This window comes from Dasypus novemcinctus, chromosome 7, assembly GCF_030445035.2.
Source record: "Dasypus novemcinctus isolate mDasNov1 chromosome 7, mDasNov1.1.hap2, whole genome shotgun sequence".
NCBI lineage: Eukaryota > Metazoa > Chordata > Mammalia > Cingulata > Dasypodidae > Dasypus > Dasypus novemcinctus.
This window is the reverse complement of record NC_080679.1, coordinates 103,029,720-103,050,832: the sequence shown is the minus strand read 5'-3', so window position 1 is coordinate 103,050,832 and position 21,113 is coordinate 103,029,720.

The following is a 21,113-nucleotide window of genomic DNA, read 5'->3' as shown; positions in this document are numbered from 1 at the left end:
GGTTGGCTGCTAAAGTACAAAGAGGCAGAAGGCGGGGAAATCAAATAAACAACTTGGAGAAAAATTTCTCCACATCTGTAAAACTCCCCATCCATAATACATCTTGTCATACTAGGAAATGTGACACTTCCAAAGTAATGAACAGTGCAACTGTAACTGTTTTAGCCCTTGGAAATACAGCACTGATTTTAAATGGATGATATGCCATCCCTTCGCATCTAATCCTTTTTTTTTAAACCATAAAGTATTGGAGAAAATCAAATAAAATCAGATTATATTTCTTTTCAAAGCTGACTTTAGACCAGGTTTATAGGAGTCCTCACATATCTTCCTTCTTATTTATTTGGTATTAACTTCCAAAGATTTTCAAGTTCATATCAGATTAATAAATACAAATTCAATATTTATGAAACAATTAAAACTTCAGTGTTTCTGAGTGGAGAAGGGTTACCTATTAAACACTTGGTTGTCTGTTGTATTTATCAATGAAGGACATATAGTACAGATAGTCATAGAATGATCGTATATTGACAGATTTTAGTGATGAGTTATTCCAGAATTGACTCTCAAGAGAGTGTTTGTGTGTGTTTTATCCTCATTAATTCAATCAACTGGGGAATAAGATCTTCCAAGTTTAATAATATTAGATGGATAATTGATCACAGGTGCCTCAATAATGTTTATGGGTCCCCCTACTCTGTGCAAAATCTCGACACATGGGAGTGTAAGACAAATGATATATGCTATTATCTGTCCTCAAAGATCATCAGGAAAAGCTCTACTCTTATTTTTGGAATGCCATTTAACTTTTGAGAATCTACAGTGGTAAGAATAATTCATAAGCCTCTACATTCATTCTTTGAAGAACTAGTCGAAGTTCTAGTTTATGAGAAGATGAGGAGATAATATGGCTACTTCTGCATAATCCAATCCTGAAGATGCTCTAGAAGTCAGAAAGGTGTTAATGGATCTGTGGGGGACAAGAAGATGATTAGGGTTGGGGAGGTTGGGAGCAGGCTGAGGGTCAAAGAAACAAAAAGCAGGAGAACTTGGAGTGGAAACAGTCCAGGTAAAACTGATTTAGCTAAAATAGCCGTAAGTTTGGGTGGACGTGTGCACCCCCACACACACACACATACTTCAATACTTGCAGGAACAGTGTTGGTTAGAGATGTGGGGAGAACACAAGGTAAAATAAGGGCATTACTTGAATTCATTTGGTGTGGAGAAAGGTCTCCTTAAAAAGAGCAGTGTCTCGGAAAATGTACAAGTTATAGCACCAGAAGTTCTTTGTACTGTCACATGTCCTCCACACTCTAAGTCACCAAGAAAAAGGTTAGGATTTACATTTTTTGCCCCACCCCCAACTTCACCACCCAGTAAAGGGCACTAATTCCCCAAGGTAACCCCTAGTATAACTCATAAGGAAAATTAAAGCTTGAGAATTTAATGTACATAAGAGAAAGATAATCTGCAAACCTATAGACTGAAGCTGATTTAACATATATTTAGAATGAATGTAGTAAATGTCTTCAGAGAAGCAAAAGGGGATATTATATACCAGGAAGAGGAATAAACACTAATAAAGAATATTAACCATAATGACTAGGGTTTCTGGATGTGAATATATCAGAGCTAGAATGGAGAACTCAATATATGGTTCAAATTGAGCTGAAGAATTTCTCAATGATATAGAAAATATGATAAGGAAACTTGTGCAGAAGGATAAGAAAGGGAGTTTGGTAACCAAAGAAAGGAGATAGTGTCAAAGGGTCAAAGTGAATACCATAAAAATCCAAAAAGTATTAAAAAAAAGATATGACAGGAAATATTTAAGGATTTAATAACATACAGTTCCTGGATCTAAAAAGAAGTATGAAAACTCATGTTGAAAGGATTTATAGTGAGCCAAACAGGACAGATAATTTTTTAAAAATACACCTGTAAATCTAGTAAACTTTAAGTACTGCAAAAACAAGAAGAAAATTCTTGATGCTACCAGGTAGGGAAAAAAGGTAGATCCTCTACAATAAAACAGAGGAAAAGACAGTCATTATATACTTACAAAAGTCTATAAATGATGCAAAAACAAGTCAATGTATGAATGTAGTCAAAGACTTAAATAAAAAGAACTTTGAATATAAAATTGCGTATCCAGTTAGTCTGTAATTTAAAGGTGGACAGCCCAATAAATATATTCTCAAGTACACAAGACCTCATAAATTTTATTACACAAAGACATCCTTTGAAAGTACCCTAGGATGCAAGAAGAGACATGTATTTAGGTGTACTCTGTGAAATAAAAAGAGAGATGAGCAGTTCTAAATTATATCTAACAATTCTCTAAATTTGACCCTGTTGTTATCTCCATTTTTTGCCTTAGGCGATTCCAGATCTTACATTCATAATTGCTACATAAAAGTAAGCATACACACATGCAAACATATTCATAAAAAAATACAGAAATAAGATTCTAAACTATAGGGCTTATAATACCAATGAGCAGTATTCTGTAGAATATATCATTGTAAGCCAAGAGACCATCATTCATCTTATACTTTGTGAAAAAACATTTTCTGGAGTAGTGTGATGCAATGTCCCTATTTTTACTATAGCATTATAAAAGACTAAATTGATTTTAAAAATAAAAAGAGCCAAGTATAAGACTTATACTTCCACATATGGACAAATTCTCCAAAGAGAACAGTATGGAAGATAAATAACCCACACATGCATATATGAGTACCTGCATGTAATAAAGGTGACACAAAAAACCAGTGGGAAAACTACAGATAATTTAAGTGAAAAAGGTTAAGAAAGTGACTTTCTATTTGGAAAAAGTTGAGATAAGTCTCAGTATATAAATATATAATTAACTCTCCCCTCAAACTAACAGCATACAACTGTATTACAGGGAAACAGATGTGGCTCAACCAATTGGGCTCCCGTCTACCATAAAGGAGGTCCAGGGTTCGATGCCCAGGGCCTTCTGGTAAAGGCAAGCTGGCCCATGCGGTGAGCTGGCCCACATGAATTGCCAGCCCATGCAGGAAGGTGGCCCGGTGCAGGAGTGCCGCCCTGTGTGGGAATGCTGCCCTGCGCAGGAGTGCTGGTGGATGCAGAGCGCTGGCGCAGCAAGATGATGCGACAAGAGCACAGAGGAGAGAAAATAAGAAGACACAGCAGAACAGGGGAAATGAGATGGCACAAGAGAGTAATCACCTCTCTTCCACTCTGGAAGATCCCAGGATCAGTTCCTGGAGAAACCTAATGAGAATACAAGCAGACACAGAGGAACACACAGTGAATAACTTAGAGAGCAGACAACAGGGGTACTAAGGGGAGGGGGAGAAATAAATAAAAAATAAATCTTTAAAAAACAAAAACAAAAACTGTATTATAACTTAATACCTTAAAATATACCTAAATAAAAGAACTTAATTCCAATAATTGTATAAAGTATATTATTTGGGGGAGCAGCTTCTTTTCTCTAGGAGCTCAAGATATACGAATGAATAAGTGTGGTCTATGTTCAGGTAGAACATCCATAAATAAATAAATTGTATAAGTATGCAGTTTCTACTTATGAAGGCACAGATGAAGATCACTTAACTGAGCAGAGGTAAGGTACAACAGTCAGGGAAGTCTTATGAGATAGGGAAATACCTGAGACACATCTTAAAGGCTCTGTATTGTTCACATGTCAATATTTCATAAATGATGCAATCCCAATAAATATCTCAACATATGTAAAGATAGATAAATAGATCAAAGGATCAGAATAGAGAGTCCAGAAATACACATTCTAAACTGATTTTAAAGAAAGGGCCAAAGTAATAAACAGGTAAAGGAAAGTTTTTTTCAAAAATAATTTCAGAAAAACTAGGTAAACATATGAGAAAACAAAAACAAAACAATTTTTTTACCCATACCTCACATCATTCCAAAAATTTGAATTTGAAATAGATCAAAAATATAAAAACAAAAGCTGTAAAGATTTTGGAAGAAAGCATGAGTATAGAATCCATAAAAGAAAATGGATATGTGGACTTTATCAAAATTTAAAAACTTCTCTTCATGAGCAGACAACATTAAGAAAATAAAGATGCAAGCCAAAGACACTGAGAAAATAGTTGCAAAACATGTATCTAATCAAAGAAAAAAACTTTTCATACAATTTAGGATCTCATAGTTTTATTGAGTGATTCATGATTTAAGCAGCATCCCATTCAGATAGTGGAAGGGAGCTGGAATGGGGAAGCTCATACAGGGCAAATGCAGAAACAAGTGAGGAAATATTCTGATTATCTGACATTAAATTTCCTTTTACTTAGGGAAGTCTTACAAAGTGGGGAACAGTTGGTTGCTTAGGAATAAGGAAGTTAACTGGTGACAACCGATTGGCTTTATTTTAATTTGATTTTCTGGGCAAGCCAGGAATTTACAGGAAATAGAACCTAACTTAGGTTCTTGTTTTTGCTGATTTGGGGCTTAGTGTGGACACCCCCATGTTGGGCCTACTAGATTTTATTTATTATCTCTGAAAAAGGATTTATATTTATTTATTTATTTTTAATTATTTTATTCCCCCCAGTTGTCTGTCTGCTCTCTGTGTCCATTCACTGTGTGTTCTTCTGTGTCCGCTTGCACTCTCGGCAACACTGGGAATCTCGTCTTTCTTTTTGTTGCGTCATCTTACTGCATCAGCTCTCCATGTGTGTGGTGCCACTCCTAGGCAGGATGTGCTTTTCTCATGCTGAGCAGCTCAATGCAGAGTGCACTCCTTGCAAGTGGGGGTCCCTACACAGGGGACACCCCTAAGTGGCATAGCACTCCTTGCACATGGCAGTACTGCACTTGGGCCAACTCACCACATGGGCCAGGAGGCCTTGGGATCAAACCCTGGACCTTCCAAATGGTAGGAGGACACTCTATCAATTCAGTCATGTGTGCTACTCAAAGATTTATATTTAGACTATGTAAAAACTCCCTTAATAAATAATAAAGAGAAAACTCATTAAAAACGTACAAAATTCTTCAGACACTTCTAAATGAAAGGCAAATGATTGGCTAATAGGCACACAAAAAATGTTCAGCATCTTAGTTATCAAGGAATTATAAATTAAAATGACAATGTGACACAAGTGCTCACTTTCTAGAATGGCTAAATGACAATACCAAATCTTGGTAAAAATGTGGAGTCACTGGTACTCTCATAAATTTCTGTGGAGTATGAATTTGTACAACTAGTTTGGGAAACTAAGTTTGTTATAAACTAAATGTAAACCTACCGTATGATCTAGCTATTCCAAACCTAAATATTTTCCCAGGATAAATGAAACAAAACACACATATACAAGAAAAACAATCCTGTACAAATACATTTGATTAGCAGCTTTATGTATAATATACTCAAACTTGAAAGAACATAAATGTCCATCAAGAGAAGCATGGATAATCAAATTGTGATATTTTCATATAATGGATGAATATTACATCATCATCATCATAGTGATAATAATTACTACTACAAGCAACAACTTGGGTAAATCTATTAAAAATCCATTATGTTGAGTGAAAACAGCTAAACACCGAAAAGCACAACACTGTGATTCCAATTATATGACATTTAAGAACAAAGAGAACTAATCTATAGTTACAGAAATAAGAATGTTCACTTAGAGGGGGTATGAACTGGAAGTAGATGGAAAAGAAATTTCTGAGAGAGTGGAAAAGATCTATATCTTGATTATGTTTTTGATACCCAGATATACACATTTGTCAACAGATTCTACCTTAATAGTAAAGAAATACTAGAAAACTTCTTCCTAGTTTAGTGATAGGAATCTCATTGGATAGATTTAACAACAGAGTGTACTCAGCAGAACAAAGCATTAGTGAATTCAGAGAGGTCAGTAGGAAATATCCAAACTGAAGCACAGAAGGAAGAAAAGAGAAAAAATCAGAATACATAAAAATAATAGAAGAACTTAAGCAAAAGTACTAACAAACTTCTTTAAGAAATTTTTTATGTAATTCTTTTTTTAAAAAACATACATAGACAAAAAAAATGTTATGTTAAAAAATATGAGGTTCCTATATACCCCACCCCCACTCCTCCCATGTCAACAACCTCTTTTATCATTGTGGTATGTCATTGCATTTGGTGAATACATCCTGGAGCACTGCTACACCTTACGGATTATAGTTTACATTGTAGTTTACACTCTCCCCCAGTCCATGCAGTGGGTTATGGCAAGATACATAATCTAATTAGACTACAGAATAAAGGAGAAAGAGGGGGCACAGAAACAATATGTGAAGACCAGAAGGTAAATAAGTACCAAGAAAACTACTCATAGGCAATTCATAGTGAAATTGCTGAAAGTGAAATACAATGATAATTAGCCAGAGAGTTGTAATATTACTTTAACTGAAGCAACAGTATTGATGGCTGTGAACAAGCCAATGTTTGAGAACTAGAATACAATGGAGTGAAATATTTAGAATGTTGAAAGAAAAAAAAAAGCTACTAATCTCAAAGTGTAGAACCACTGAAAATATTCTTTAAAAACGAAGGTAGAAATAAATATTTCAGACAAAAAATAAAAATGTAAAATAATTTTCACCCTCAGACTTGCACCCCAAAAAATACAAAACAGATATATTCACAAGGAAGAAATATGAATTCTTGTGGAAGGTCAGAGCTTGAAGTTGGAATGAGATGCACCAGAAATGATAAATGTATGAGTGAATGGAAGTATATATTATTTAAAATTACAATATTTGTCATATTTATATTACAATATTTATCAGGTTCTGGTGAGGAGACAGAACAATACCAAAATTTTGAACAGGTAAATTGTAATGTTAAGAAATATCAGTTAGTTACAGGTAGTTAACTAAAAAAGTTAAGAGAAATCTATGCAATATAGGAACGGAAAGCATTGGGAGACTCTTTGACCTCTAAGGCTGAGGAAGAATACCCAGATTATTCCTTAACTTGAAAGAAACCCACTCCCTCTCACCTCCATCAGGCTGAGATTCAGATCTTGTTGGAGAGGGTACGCTTGTCGCCCACTGGTGGTGATGTTTAAGGTGCTGACATGTGCCAGAGCTTGTTCAGTCAGTGAGCTGGATCATGAGTAAGAAGCCTCCAATTTTTGGTGAAACTCTGAAACCTGAGACCACTGGGCATTATTCCATATGCCATTGGAAACATTACCACATAGAAAGCAAGGACAAAAGCACCTAGAAGCAGGAAGAGAAGCTCCTTCCCTTCTTTGCCTTGCATCCAGCAACCTCTAATGCAAAGACTAACTTTGTGCCAACTGGTGAAACATTTACAGGATCCGGCTCCAATATCACCAAACAAGGCAGTGAAGGGAGATTTGAGCCAAGAGACAATAGGTTAATAAGTGGCAAACGATATAACAATATCTTGTAGGGCATATAAAATGTGTAAAAGTAAAATGTATGGCTATAATAGTGCAAAGGGTGGGAAGGAGGCAAACTGAAATTTATGTAAGGGTCTTGATTTGTTTGGGAAATGGTAAAATTTTAAATTATAGTAGATTGCAATATGTCATATATGCAGGTTATGCTAAAAATTTATAAAGAAAGCATCACTAATGAATGTTTTTAAAAAGACCAATAGCAAGAATGTGTGCTTCATTGCTGTCTACTATATAAAAAACTTAGAAATAATTTGTTTCCAGCAATAAGGAAAATTAATTAGATTCATTCATACAATTAAATATGGTCCAATAATGTCTTTTACAAAGGATTTATAAATGAATATCTATTGACAGCAAATATTCATTATGTGAAGTCTAGTGATAAAAGCATGTTTTAACACTGCAGATACTACTGTATAGTAGCTGCATTATTGAGCACATGTAGTATACCAGGCACTCTGCCATATTATCAGCCTTATGAGGCATAGTTTACATTACAATATAATCCCATTTTCATAAATACACTCACACGTACATTGGTAAAAAAAATATGTTAAATTCAACTCTGGTGGGCAATCATCATTTTTTAAATTAAACTCTTGCTTTTGGTGTTTTTATAATTTTATTTTTTCTTCACAGTGAATGTGTATTAGTAGTCTGATTTTTAAAAAAAATAAATACATCATTTAGAATTAAAACAATGCATAATCTGATCACAATTATATATCTCATACAGTGGACAAATTAGCTTATAAATTTAAGACATAGGCATGAAGTTCATTAGATTAAAATACACTTTATAACCCAGCAGTTAATGTAGTTTTAGATTGTTTTGATTCATTTGTGGAAAGAATCTGTATGGAAGATCTGGCTTTTTCTTCATGCCTCCACCATTAATAAGAGTAAGTTTTTTCCAATTACTTTGAATCTCAAAAACTACAAACATTATATTTAAGGGAGTAATTAAGGTCTTATAACTTGATTTGTTAATTTAGGTACACTGACATAAGGTCCAACAGATGGTTCACTCAGTTGATCCATGGTTGTTGGGACTACAGGACACGTATCTGAAAACCAGGAAAAAATGACATCAATTTTCTACTAACAAAAAATAGCAGTCTATCTTTATACAGCTCACTGTAATATTAATTGAAAAGGAGCACAGAGCCTAGTAAGCAAGCTGAGCAAAAACTTTTATGTAGTATCCATGTCTCACTCCCTATCGCCTAACAATGTCCTTGAAAATCAACATAGTTGAATTGCTTGATGAACAAATAAACAAATTTACCTATAAACAATATATACACACTCACACAGGTGCACAAGATTTAAAAACGCAAGAGAGTACTGCAAATAAAGCCCATTCTCACAAAAGGGTTCCAACCGGAAAGCTCTTGACTAACATGCTTGGTCCACATTTATCATTTCCTCCATACAAGTTTGTTCACAGTTATGGATGACTGTCAAGTCAACCCACTTGCACTAGATACAAAGTTCTTCTGAGGGCAGCAACAGGACATCATCTTTGTTTGTTCCCTTCACACTCCTGCTGGAGGTCCAGCAGGCTTGCTTGCTGATGGTAGGCATTGAACAAGTATAATAGTTGCCGAGGAGGATGCCGGCTGCCCTTACTGTGGTATATAATATCAAAATATGTCAGGACAGGAATCATGACTCCAATATATCAGCCCTGCCATTTGACATGCCAACATTAAAGCTGTCATATCATCTACCTGGTGCACTCATCCTTTAAGTTTCAACCTAAATGTATGTTTACATAACAAATTTCTGATATCTAACTCTAAATTATATTTCTCTACCATATTCTAATTTATTTTAAGTGACTAGAATAGGTAGATTCACAGGAAGAGAAATACATACATTTTAGAAATCCTTTATAACCTTAGCTTGACTCAGAACAATACTTTCTGTAATACTGCTTACACCTATTTAAATCTTGATAAAGGAAGTCAAATATTTACCTTATTATTTCCCTTCCCTCTTCATTTTTCAGTTTTATTTGCCTAAAAAAACTTTGTTTCATCTTGATTGCAGATGTCTATCTTCACTGGCCTTAAAAATTGGGTGTTGGCTGATATTTTCCTTTACCAGATTGAAGATGATTTCCTTTGGTTTCCATTATTTCTGTTTAGAAGTCATCTGTAATTCTTTTTCTTGCTCCATTTATATAATCTCTTTCTTTTTTTCTCTGAAGGGCTTTAAGATTTTCTCATCTTTTGTTTTATTTTAGCAGTTGTCCTATGAATTCTCTAAATTTAAATTGCTTTTTAGGATCTTATTTGGGATTTGCATGACTCCTTAAATTTATGGATTGTTTTAAAATACATTTTGGAGAATTCTTAGCTCTCCTCACTTCAAACATGGATTCCAAATAAACATATTGTTGTAGCAGAGAGAAATTAGTTGTACATGATTTTGAAGGCCAGGGCACGAGAAGTTGAGAAGGAAGATTTATTATGACTGGCCAGACTTGGAGGACTCCTGTCCTAATAAAAACTGAGCCCTGAATAGGATTTTTGGGTCCCTTTTATACAGAGAAAGTAGGAGTGGGAAGTCAAATGGTGTTTATACACAAAAGGGGTTTTTTGTTAGTTTCTTCAAGTGTGTTTGTTATGAGTATCAGATAGGTTATATCCTCCAGGTAAGTTTAAATTAACACATACCCCCCACATTCCAGGTAAGCTTGAATTAACACATTTGGCTTGTATCCTCCCTGAATATCCAAAGCCTATAGAGTTTATACCTCTCTATTCACTTTCCAGGGAACTAGGCATACTTTGATATAGAATAAGTTTGAATTTATGCACAGGCCACATTAATATAAATGCTGGAACATCATTCTACCCTCTGTCTCTCATCCTTTTTTCTATATTTTCTTTCATCTCTTCACAATCCACTCTTAATATTTTTGCTGATCTCTTTTACATTTTTCTAATTCTCTTTTATTCACATTTACTCTATTATTAATATTATCCATAAACATCTCAATCCTGATTTTTGCAGGGAACAATTCTAGAATTTATATTTGTTTCTATTAAATCTGCTATCTAGCTTTTTTTAATAATTTCCAATTATCTGCCAAGATTCTCAATCTTATGTGCCATTTAAATGACCTTAAGCATAGTAAGCATTTTTTCCCTAAAAGTCAATGTTTGATAGGTCCAATAACAACAGCCCCTGTGGCTCTGTTCTGACTTTCTCTTTTCTTCTCCTGGTTCTTCTCCTTGTTCATATTTCTTTGTTTCCTTGATTTTCTTAGATTTAGTGTTTGACACTTTTATTTGATAACTTATTTATAGATCTTATTTGAAGCATAGTTTCTCATTTTCCTTTTGTTGGGACCCTAAGAAAAATTGCCAACCAATTTAAGTAGTGCACATTCTTTAGGCCACTGAAATGACTAGAAATTGGTTTAATTCAATATGAGGTCCCATTTGCTGCCAGTTTACCTTTACTTTGGGGAGGAGCCCTCCTGTGTCCTGATTCAAAGATTAAGGGAATATTCCAGGGTCACTACACTTATAAGTCCAGTATTTCAAATTGTGGCCACTAGACATGAAGGGATGCTAAAGAGCTACTCAGAGTTCAGCCACCTGCTGGGAATTTGCAAAGGCCTCTAGGAGGAAAACATCCCAAAGGCCAGGCTCACCTCTGTGAATTTCCATCTCCTTTAGGATTTGGGGCTTGGTAACTTCCTAACTTTTAGCTCTTTGATGTTTTCTAGCACACTAAAAACGTATCCGTCTTCCCATTTCTAGTTTCCTCAGTGAGGAGTTGCTCAATTATTTTATAATTTGCCGATTCAGGAAGGGAGAGTCTTCGCACCCAAAATTTTAAGGACTCCTATATCAGCACTAGCTCAAAGCAGCAGGAAATGCAACAAAGGACAATAAAACAAAACAAGGTAAGCAGGAACTGGAACTCATTGGTGGAAATCATTTGGTTTTTAGCAATAGAATATAAATAAGAAACATATTTACGCACAAAAAGCACTTTGTTTGTTTTAAGCTATCTCTGCAGGCCTTTAAGGCCTCATTAATTTGTACCAGGTCTATGAAGCACTAATATTTGCACCATCTCTTCCTGCCAGGGCAATATGCCCTGGTTGGGGAACGTGAGTGCTTTGCTTAGTCCATCAAGTACTCAAGAAACACAGAACGACATTTCCAATCATTCATTGACCTCAACTATGACTTGCCCTTTGAGCTCCTTAAAACACACGTTTGTCTGTCATTGAAAAGCAGAATTCACGTGATAATACTTGCTTATATTTTGGGAGGAAAACAAACTTTTAAGAGCACAAGCCTTTTTTCCCTCAAATAAACTGTGCCCCAGAAATATCTAGCACTGTTTCCTTTGGCTTTTTTCCTTTTGTTTTTAACTTCAAAATGGTTTTACTCTAATTTAGGAAGCAGAACTCTAACAAGTATTGACTTTTGTGTCTGTGTCCTGAGACACTGCATACATACAGTTCTGAGGTTTGCAGCAAATAATTTGCTTAAGGTAAACAAATTAACCAAATGATTATCACACCAACTTTCCCTTTTTGCTAATTCTCTATGGCCTTCTAAGGATGGTGTCCAGAAACATTGTCAGTTTTGTATAGGACAGCATAGACTCACAGCTTTAATTTATTTGATAAAAACGAAATCAAGTTTGTTTTTCTGAAGTTTTATTCTACAATTCAATTCCACACAATATATCTTAAAGACATAATGGTCTAACTAAAGACCATTAGAAAGTAAAAAGATAACATGGATTTTAATAAATTATACAAGTTTTGAAATACTCTACTATCCATTGTATAAAAGATTTTGTCCTGTTTATACTATGGAAATAATTATAGATAAAACATTTCAGAATATGCATGCATTTTGAGATTACCAAAAAGAGGATAAAATATTAGAAGATTAAATGCTTAATTTTATGCCATTCCTATCTCTTAAATATATATATATATATGTATATATATAACCTACATGTCACACAAAATATGTCAGTATAACCTCAGCAAGAAGCACAAGACTGATTAGTATAGCTTGGTTGGAGTGTTCACACTGTGTCCGTACATTAGAGTAACTTTTATTAAAATATTTGCATACTGTTTCTAAAAGATGAATAATCTATTTGTGACTGAGCTTTATATTCAAATATCACTTTAAAAACAGGAGGCTACACTGCTCATTTTTACTATTTCTTATTTAGAATGTAGGACATAAGCATAAATCCTTAAAACTCTGCCTTAATACATATAAGAGAATGTATCCAGGCATGTAAGATTTTAAAGAAATGAACAGAATAATTTTTGTGAAACAAATTGCTAGCTACACTAAAGGAAAGCACTTAGTTATGAATATATTAAATCAATTCACAATTTATAATCTTTATGACTGAAATTATGTAATGTTCAGCTCTGTGTGTGTTTTACTTGATTGATACGCAAATGAATGTTGCATTGATTCTATACTATCCTTCCTAATCCTCTTAAATATGAATGTAAAATAATACACATTCACATATTCTTTCCGTGTCCCAGGAGTACCTTGGGGTGTGCAATACTTTAAATTGGCAAACAAGGAGATGTTCAGAAACTTCCTCTTTATTTTCTGACTTACTGTGACTTACCAGGAGATTAAAATGAGCAGTTAAGAGGTAATATAATCAAGCAATGATGATATGAAAATCTGTGTTTTCATTACCTTCTAGAACTGACACATTTCTCCTGCCCTTTTTGTTTTTTAAATTGTCTAGCAACCCTGCATTTTCTAAGACAATGGATGGACTTTATAAGTCTGTCTTCTGAAGTGATGAGTTAGAGAATGCTGCAAGAGTACTTGCCAAATCACGGTACCATTATTAATTCAAGCACGATGAAATTATTCTTTTTAACTATAATCATGTAATTCATCAAAATACTACTAGTGCATATCATTTCCAACTATTAAACTGATATAGCAGTTTGTTATGAAGGCAACAAATACAGAAAATTATTTTTGATGTTTGGCTACCAAAAAAAATAACTTTTAAAACTTTGAGCCAACCTAGTCTCACATTTTGATAAAAGGAAATTTCAATTTGTTTTATGTACTGACTTGAATGCAATTGTCTTGCATTTTAAAGATCCATCTATTAAGCATTAAAATATCTCAGGATGTCAGGAACTGAAATGGTATATTTCCCAAGTGTCAGTTCCTCATTCTCCTTGATGAATATAGTACAAATAGTAGTGATAAGTGTTCATCTACATCATAGATCAACAGAATCATACAAAACTATGAACCTAGCACTCAATATTTCTTCCATGACAGTTCTTTATGCTGTTACTACCACAGACTTTTTCAAATATTATGTTGGAACTCAAAATGCACCTGGCAGTAACTCTCTGTGGCTATTTATTGAAAACCAGGAAAGTGAAGAACAATTTGTTAGGGATACAAGCTCAATGAAGAAAATTTTTGCCATATATAGCTCACTAAGATTCCAGATTTCTTTTGTTTATTTACCATTGATTTATGTACTTATTACAGAAAATAAAAACTATTAACTACTACTGAAACAATATTACAATGGATAACAATACTAACTTATTTGTGTATCATATTTTAGCATTCCAATATTTGGGTGAAAATGTCCCTACTCTGGATTATTTGCACCACAGTGTCATGTCTAGAAGACAACCCTGTTAAGAAGGGGAGTTATTAATACTGGGGAACCTCTGGTGGTTTTCTGTGCCACTGGATTTATCATTTCATTGTCTGTTTCCTTTGTCTTATTTGTAGATTATGTTTGTAAATTATTGTTCTTTTACCAGTACCTTTGCAACACTGGAAATCTTAAGCTCGGTAGGTCTCCAAGGCAGGTGAATTCTAGTACCCATTCCTAAGATTGATTCACACAGGAGAGGAACACAGCAACACTGCTCTTGACTCTCCCTACCATCCCCACACCTGTGGTTTAAGAACTTCCTCTCCTTAGTCTCAGGAGCTTCATGGTGAGCGTCTTCCCTTGTCCAAAACTGTGATCAAGGTTTTTGGAATATGAAAATTAATTTTACCAAACTAGCAACACTTAGACTAACTGTAATCAGACCAAATACTCAGCCACAAAGCCCTTGTACCTACCCCCGACTTACCTGTATTCTATTCTCTTGTCTGGCTGCTGACAATTGTTCATCTACTCATCTATTTCAAAATGTCTCATGAATAATTGCTGAGGTAAAATGAATATATAAACCTTAACAACCCTGCTTCAAATGTAAAAGGAATATATATCTTTTTAACATAACACAACTTGAAAAGAGTATAAAATAATAACTTAGGTTTTGTTCTAGTTTCTCAGCTCCTAAAACAAATACCATGCAATGGGTAGGCTTAGCAACATGATTTATTAGCTCACAGTTTCAGAGGCTAGAAGGCTTGCTTCCTCTTGGGCTCAGTATCTCCTGGGCTCAGTATCTACTGGCTGGCCAGCAGTCTTTGGAATTCCTTGGCTTTTCCATCACATGGCAATGCACATAGCAGCACATTCTTTGTCTTTCAACTTTCTTTACTTCAGTGTCTGCTGTTCTCCATGACTTCTCTCTCGTTCTGACTTTCAGTCTGCTTATAAAAGGCCCTAGTAATCCTGATTAAAGTTCAAACTGATTCAGTAGCATCTTACTACTGAAGAAGCATCTTGAAGAAATCTTATTTATAATAAGTTTACATGGACCAAATAGGGACCAAGACCAAAAATATGTCCACACTGGAGTACACAATTCAATCTACCATAGGTCTATCTAAACAATTGGTCAAAGAATTTAAAAAATCTGGCAAAGCATTTTTCAAAAATATTACTATAAGCTTATTCTTTCAAAGGATTTATTTTAGCCAACTGCCACTATTAGTGAGTAAATTATTTTTTAAAACACTGTTTTCCAAAACTAAGAAAACTTGCCTGCTCTGATCTTATTAATAGCATATATCCTTATCCTAAGACAGCATTTTGTAGAAAACCTTCTGTATTTATTTGTTTGCTTGTTTATTTATGGCTTTCTGGAATTTATAAAGCACATATGACTTTCTAATCAATCTACCTAAGAAGATGATTAGGAGATCCCATTAAAAACACACTCTGAATTCTAATTCACTTGCCCTTGACAAGGCACAACTCAGTATGGTAAAGGGTACAGGGAGGAGGATGTTCATCATAAAAGACTGTAAATTTCAAAAAATTTTTGAAACATCAGTAATCTGATCATTTCCATGTAAGGTGAAGAACATATGTACTGAGGCTCCTTCCTAGTCAATTAAATTCATAAACAAAGGAAAACATGAAAACTATTTGCATATGAAAAAAATAGTCATGGCCCAGATTATTCTTTCTAATGGCATTGTTCCAGACTTTTTTCCTGGCAAAAAGGGAAAACATTTTGCTAAATCTTTACTAAAACTTTCTCTTTTATCAGGATGTCACCATGACAAGTTAGCATTCCTGCATAAGAAATCTCTAAGTTAGTTGATTTCTTGAGTATTGTCTAGTTCCCCACCAAATGTAATTATCTCAAAGGCAGAAACATTGCCTATCTTCTGCACTACCACATCTTCAGGACTTAGGAACACAAAAGAATATTTATTTACAGGAAAAATATTATTGTTATTTTAATTAATGGTCATTAGAAAGCTCTTACATTTTCTTCTTATATTCAATAAGTGCCTTGTTGAGTTGAAGTGAGCAAAATGTCTGCCAGAAGCTTAGGAAACTATACCAATTCTGGTTCACAGATGACTCTTAATTCTGTATTCTCCTGAAGTGTGCTGAAGGAGGATATGATAAAGAAGGTGGAACTATTTAAGATTGTCCGAGAAGAACCTCTGAGACCAGTAATATGGGATATATGATTTGGGAGTTAAGAGGTAAAAGGTGAGACACAATTTATTATAAGACCAGAGAACCCACAACTTATTTTCCCCAGAGTCTGCCTTTGCCAGAGCAATAAGTACCTGTGAAGAAAACTGGGATCTTTAAGATTAGTGTTAACTACCATTTTCCTGTGTGTCTGTTTTTATCAGCCCCAGCAAGAGGGCAGAGACTCAACTGAGTCAGGCCTCACTGATGTCATACAAATGGGTCTTATGTCCACCAGGATGAATTCTCTTTTGGGGATTCATAAAAGAATTTCAAACAGTCATACCTATCTATCTTATCTATTCATCCATCTATCTACTCAACTACCTACCTATCCATCTATATTTAGATAGAACACTCACACTGATTTCCTGGCCAACAAACCTTTGGACTTTACTGCAGAAGCACCAAATGTAAGCACTGAAAACCTCTCACCGTCCTAGCTGAGAAAGGCTAAGCAAAATGCAATACTTCAACCTAGGAGGAATTGAAAATATTAGTGCCACTTCAAAGACTAGAAGAATGCATTTTATCTAGAAACAGCTAGCAGACAGAATAGAGTGACCTGTTTAAGGTTCAGTCTACACTGGTCAAACACCTTGGCTAACCCCTTCCACCAATAGCCCAATCCATAATCATGGTATCACATGCAGCAATCCTAAGATTAAGGGCCTCACATTACTGTAAAAGCATACTATGGAGCATTGATCATGAGATTCACTGCTCTGACCATTTACACAGCCACCCAGATAACAGTGGAATTGCATGTTGACGGCTCAGCTAAGATGCCAGCTCAACAACAAAACATTGCAGAGTTGAGTTGCTGTCCACTAAGATGAAGTATATGTACTGAGCCAATAGCCAAATACTGGTAAATGGACCAGGATTAAGGAACCAGGGCAGAAAGTAGAAATGACTAGGGACACATTTGTGGAATTTATTCTGCTACCACAACCTTAAGTTCTTTTGGGTTAGAGGTCCAAGTTTCCACTGTGCTGAAGGGAGTAGGGAGTTGTTGAACACTCACATTGAGTCATATTTAAGTTCTTCTTGACTGCCAGCTATGGCTGTACACTTGGGGTTTCTCATGTCATTTGACAAGTAGGAAAATAAAGGAGCTCCTGTACTACCAGGATAATTGTCTCTGAGTACCATATGGATTTAGTAGCTACTGCACAATATGTGTGTAGAGTAATATGTCTGGAACCCCAGTGTTTTGATTGCCTTCTCTTGATCCCTTTGGAAAGGAAGAGATTCTACCCTAGAGTTCTGGGGATGGCTGAACACAGGACACCTGACAGTAGAGAGATGAGGTCAATAGCAGTTTATTAGTCAAATATATTCATGGCCTTGGGAGAGGAGGACATTGTACACCATGTGGGGCTATACGGGGGTTGCCCTAGGAAGCCATATAAATAGAGGCAGTTTTGTAGTAAGATGTAAGATGACCTGATTCTCACAGATGGATGTAATAGGCTTGTTTGAATAATTCTGCAGTCTGGCAGGAAACTGAGGTCTGCTACTGAGACATAGGCAGACACTGTCTTGGTCCCATAATGAGGAGGGTTATTTTGCTTGGGGACTCTATCTATTGGAGCAGAATTGGCAGAGGAGTTTATGGTTAGGCCATTGAAGACCCTCCAGGTTTGCTCTAGAAGTCAAGATGACAGATAATATTAATTTAGGCCTTACATCACACTAGGATATTCATCAGGGCTCCTTTAGTATTTCCATGCCAAGTGATAACTGTGACAATTGTGACAAATACAACAGGAAAAATGCACATAAGGGCTCAGAGTTCTTGAATGTGAAAATCTGTGGCTCTCCACAAAGAAAACTATCTGGAATTTGTGTGAGAGAGGAAAGAAAACTAGACTCAGTGATGGAAGAGGAAAATGTATCAACAGGGAGTACAGCTTGGTATATTACTATACTGTCTTTTTAGGGAATTGCAACTTGCAACCACCTTGAAAGAATGGTTTTGCAGCTCCGTTCTCATAGAAGACTGAATATCATAAAAGAATGCAAGAATATCTGAGTGACATAGGGGTGAACTGTTGGACCTAGATTATATGTATTTGAATTAAATGGGGGCACTAAATAAATATATGGGGCTTGAAATATATGTTTCAGATAACCTACATGCTAGATCTGAGAAGTTAGATAAAGAATAAAAGATAACTCGAGAGTTTTTCTTTTTTTTTCTTTATCGACTAGTTAGATGATATTAGTTATTTAGATTAAAAAGACTAGGAGACGAAAAGATTTTGGTGGAGGGGTCAGGGTCAAAATATTTGTTCTGAATGTATCTATTACACATAATAGAATCAAGTATAATGTTAACTAGGCAATTGTAAATAAAAATCTGCATCTCAGGAGAATTTCAAACTAGAAAACTGTATATTTGAGTGGTATATAGATGCCAATTAGAGCTGTAGAAATGGATAAGATAGCTTAGAGTGGCTGTCTAAATAAGTATGAGAACAGAGCCATGACCAAGTCCTTGGGAAATCCTGAATTCAGAGGGTAGTAGAGAATTTAAAAGATTAAGACACTGAGGGTATTGCCAAAGAGGTAGAAAGTACACCACAGTGAGGAGTAATGGGCCCAATTGTTTTGAGTACTCATGAAAGATCAAATAAGTATAGGAAAGTGTCCATTGAATTTGACCACATGAAGATTTGGGGGGAATTTGTTAGGACAAATTTCCATATCTTGATCAGTATAGAAATCAGATTGAAGAGTGCTGGGTAGTGAATGAAAAGTAAGGAAATGGAGGTTAGGGGTTGGGTTTGAACAAATATTTCAACATGTTTTATCAAGAAAAGAAGAAAGTAATTACATTGTAACTGTACATACATGATGTGACAAAGTGCAAGTTGCTATGTAGAGTAATTTCTACCCCCCACCCCCACCCCCAAATTTCATTTGTTCCAATATAGGTTTGGAAATAGGTTTTAACTTGCATTGAGCTAGTTGTGGAGAGAGTAGGTGCTGGTAATAATAGGCCATGGACTCAAAGGTGAGTGAGGGGGGAAACGGACTTTGGCCCAGTGGTTAGGGCGTCCATCTACCATATGGGAGGTCCGCGGTTCAAACCCCGGGCCTCCTTGACCCGTGTGGAGCTGGCCATGCGCAGTGCTGATGCGCGCAAGGAGTGCCGTGCCACGCAAGGGTGTCCCCCGGGTGGGGGAGCCCCCACGCGCAAGGAGTGCGCCTGTGAGGAGAGCCGCCCAGCGTGAAAAGAAAGAGCAGCCTGCCCAGGAATGGCGCCGCCCACACTTCCTGTGCCGCTGACGACAACAGAAGCGGACAAAGAAACAAAAGCAGACAAAGAAACAAGACGCAGCAAATAGACACCAAGAACAGACAACCAGGGGAGGGGGGGGATTAAATAAATAAATCTTTGAAAAAAAAAAAAAAAAGGTGAGTGAGGAAAAGAGTAGGGTTAGAAAGAAAGAACTGATACAGGAGCTAAGTTTCAGTGCTGAGGTGATTAAAAGGAAAAAGAAATTTTGGCAGCCACAAAGATACAAATGGTAGAAATAATGATATGAGCTCCAGAGAAACTGAAGTTGTTCTTTTTCCATGTCTTGAGAATTTGAGAAGGAATCAGAAGACAAAGTATGGGGGTACATATCTGGTGTGACCTTACATTTTATTAGCCTGGTACCATCCCTGGTTATTTCTGTTATCACGGCATAACTATTACCAGCATCCACCTCTACTTTCAAAATTGTTCTGATTTGGACAATATATTATTTGATCACTCTACAATAGTCCTTCCCTATTGTATCCCCAAAAATATTTGTCTAGATTTATCTTCCCCTCATGCACTACAGAAATCAGAATCCTTCACAACCCTCATGTTTCTCTTTCCTGGCTATTCAGACAGGAGAATGTTTGTATGGAATTCCCTTGCTGACCAAATTAGGAACTGGCTATTCAGAGCCTTCCAAATTTCCATAGACTGATCCTATGGGACCGGCTGTTACCTAGGAATCCTCTAGAGAGAAATCCTGATTCAACAGGGGTCAGGAACCTTATCTGCTTTTTATAAAGTCCTGATATGGTTTGCAAATGCTACAAGGTTGGATAGCCCTCAATTCTGACTTTAACAAACGTGTGTGCATATGTGTGTGTGTGTTGTGTTGAAAGTCCCAGAAGTTCCCATTTGACCAAATGTCACCTCATGACCGCATTCTTTGAGTTTCTTCAGTAAAAGATCCTAAAATCTAATAGTTGAGTTTTATAATTTATAGTATCTTAACATTTATAAGGCATATTCCGAGATGGAGCTCTTTAAATTTCCTTTGATAGATAAATCCATTTTCCCCGAATGAGATTGCAAACCCCTTGTGGTCTTATGAAATCCTGGAAAACATTTTGCTCTGAACCTTGGACATAGCACATACTTAATAAATAATCAAGTGCCTGATTAGATGATGTGAAACTGAAAATCCAGTTGAATTTTCTTTAGTATTTGGTTTCCCAGCAGTGCTCATTGGGGCTATCTCTCCCAGTCTATTGCTGCATAACACCTATCTTCTACCACTATAGAGTGGGATTTGTAATTGTTACTTAGGACTGGGATTTCTTTCCAAACATTACTGCTCAGCCTCCATAGGCACAGTAAGTTATTCATGTTACCCAGTTAATAGTCATATAGTTTCTCTACCTTTTATTAGCAATTTATTCAATAATAACTAATTCAATGTGCATCTCTCTTTTTTAACTAGTATACAACTT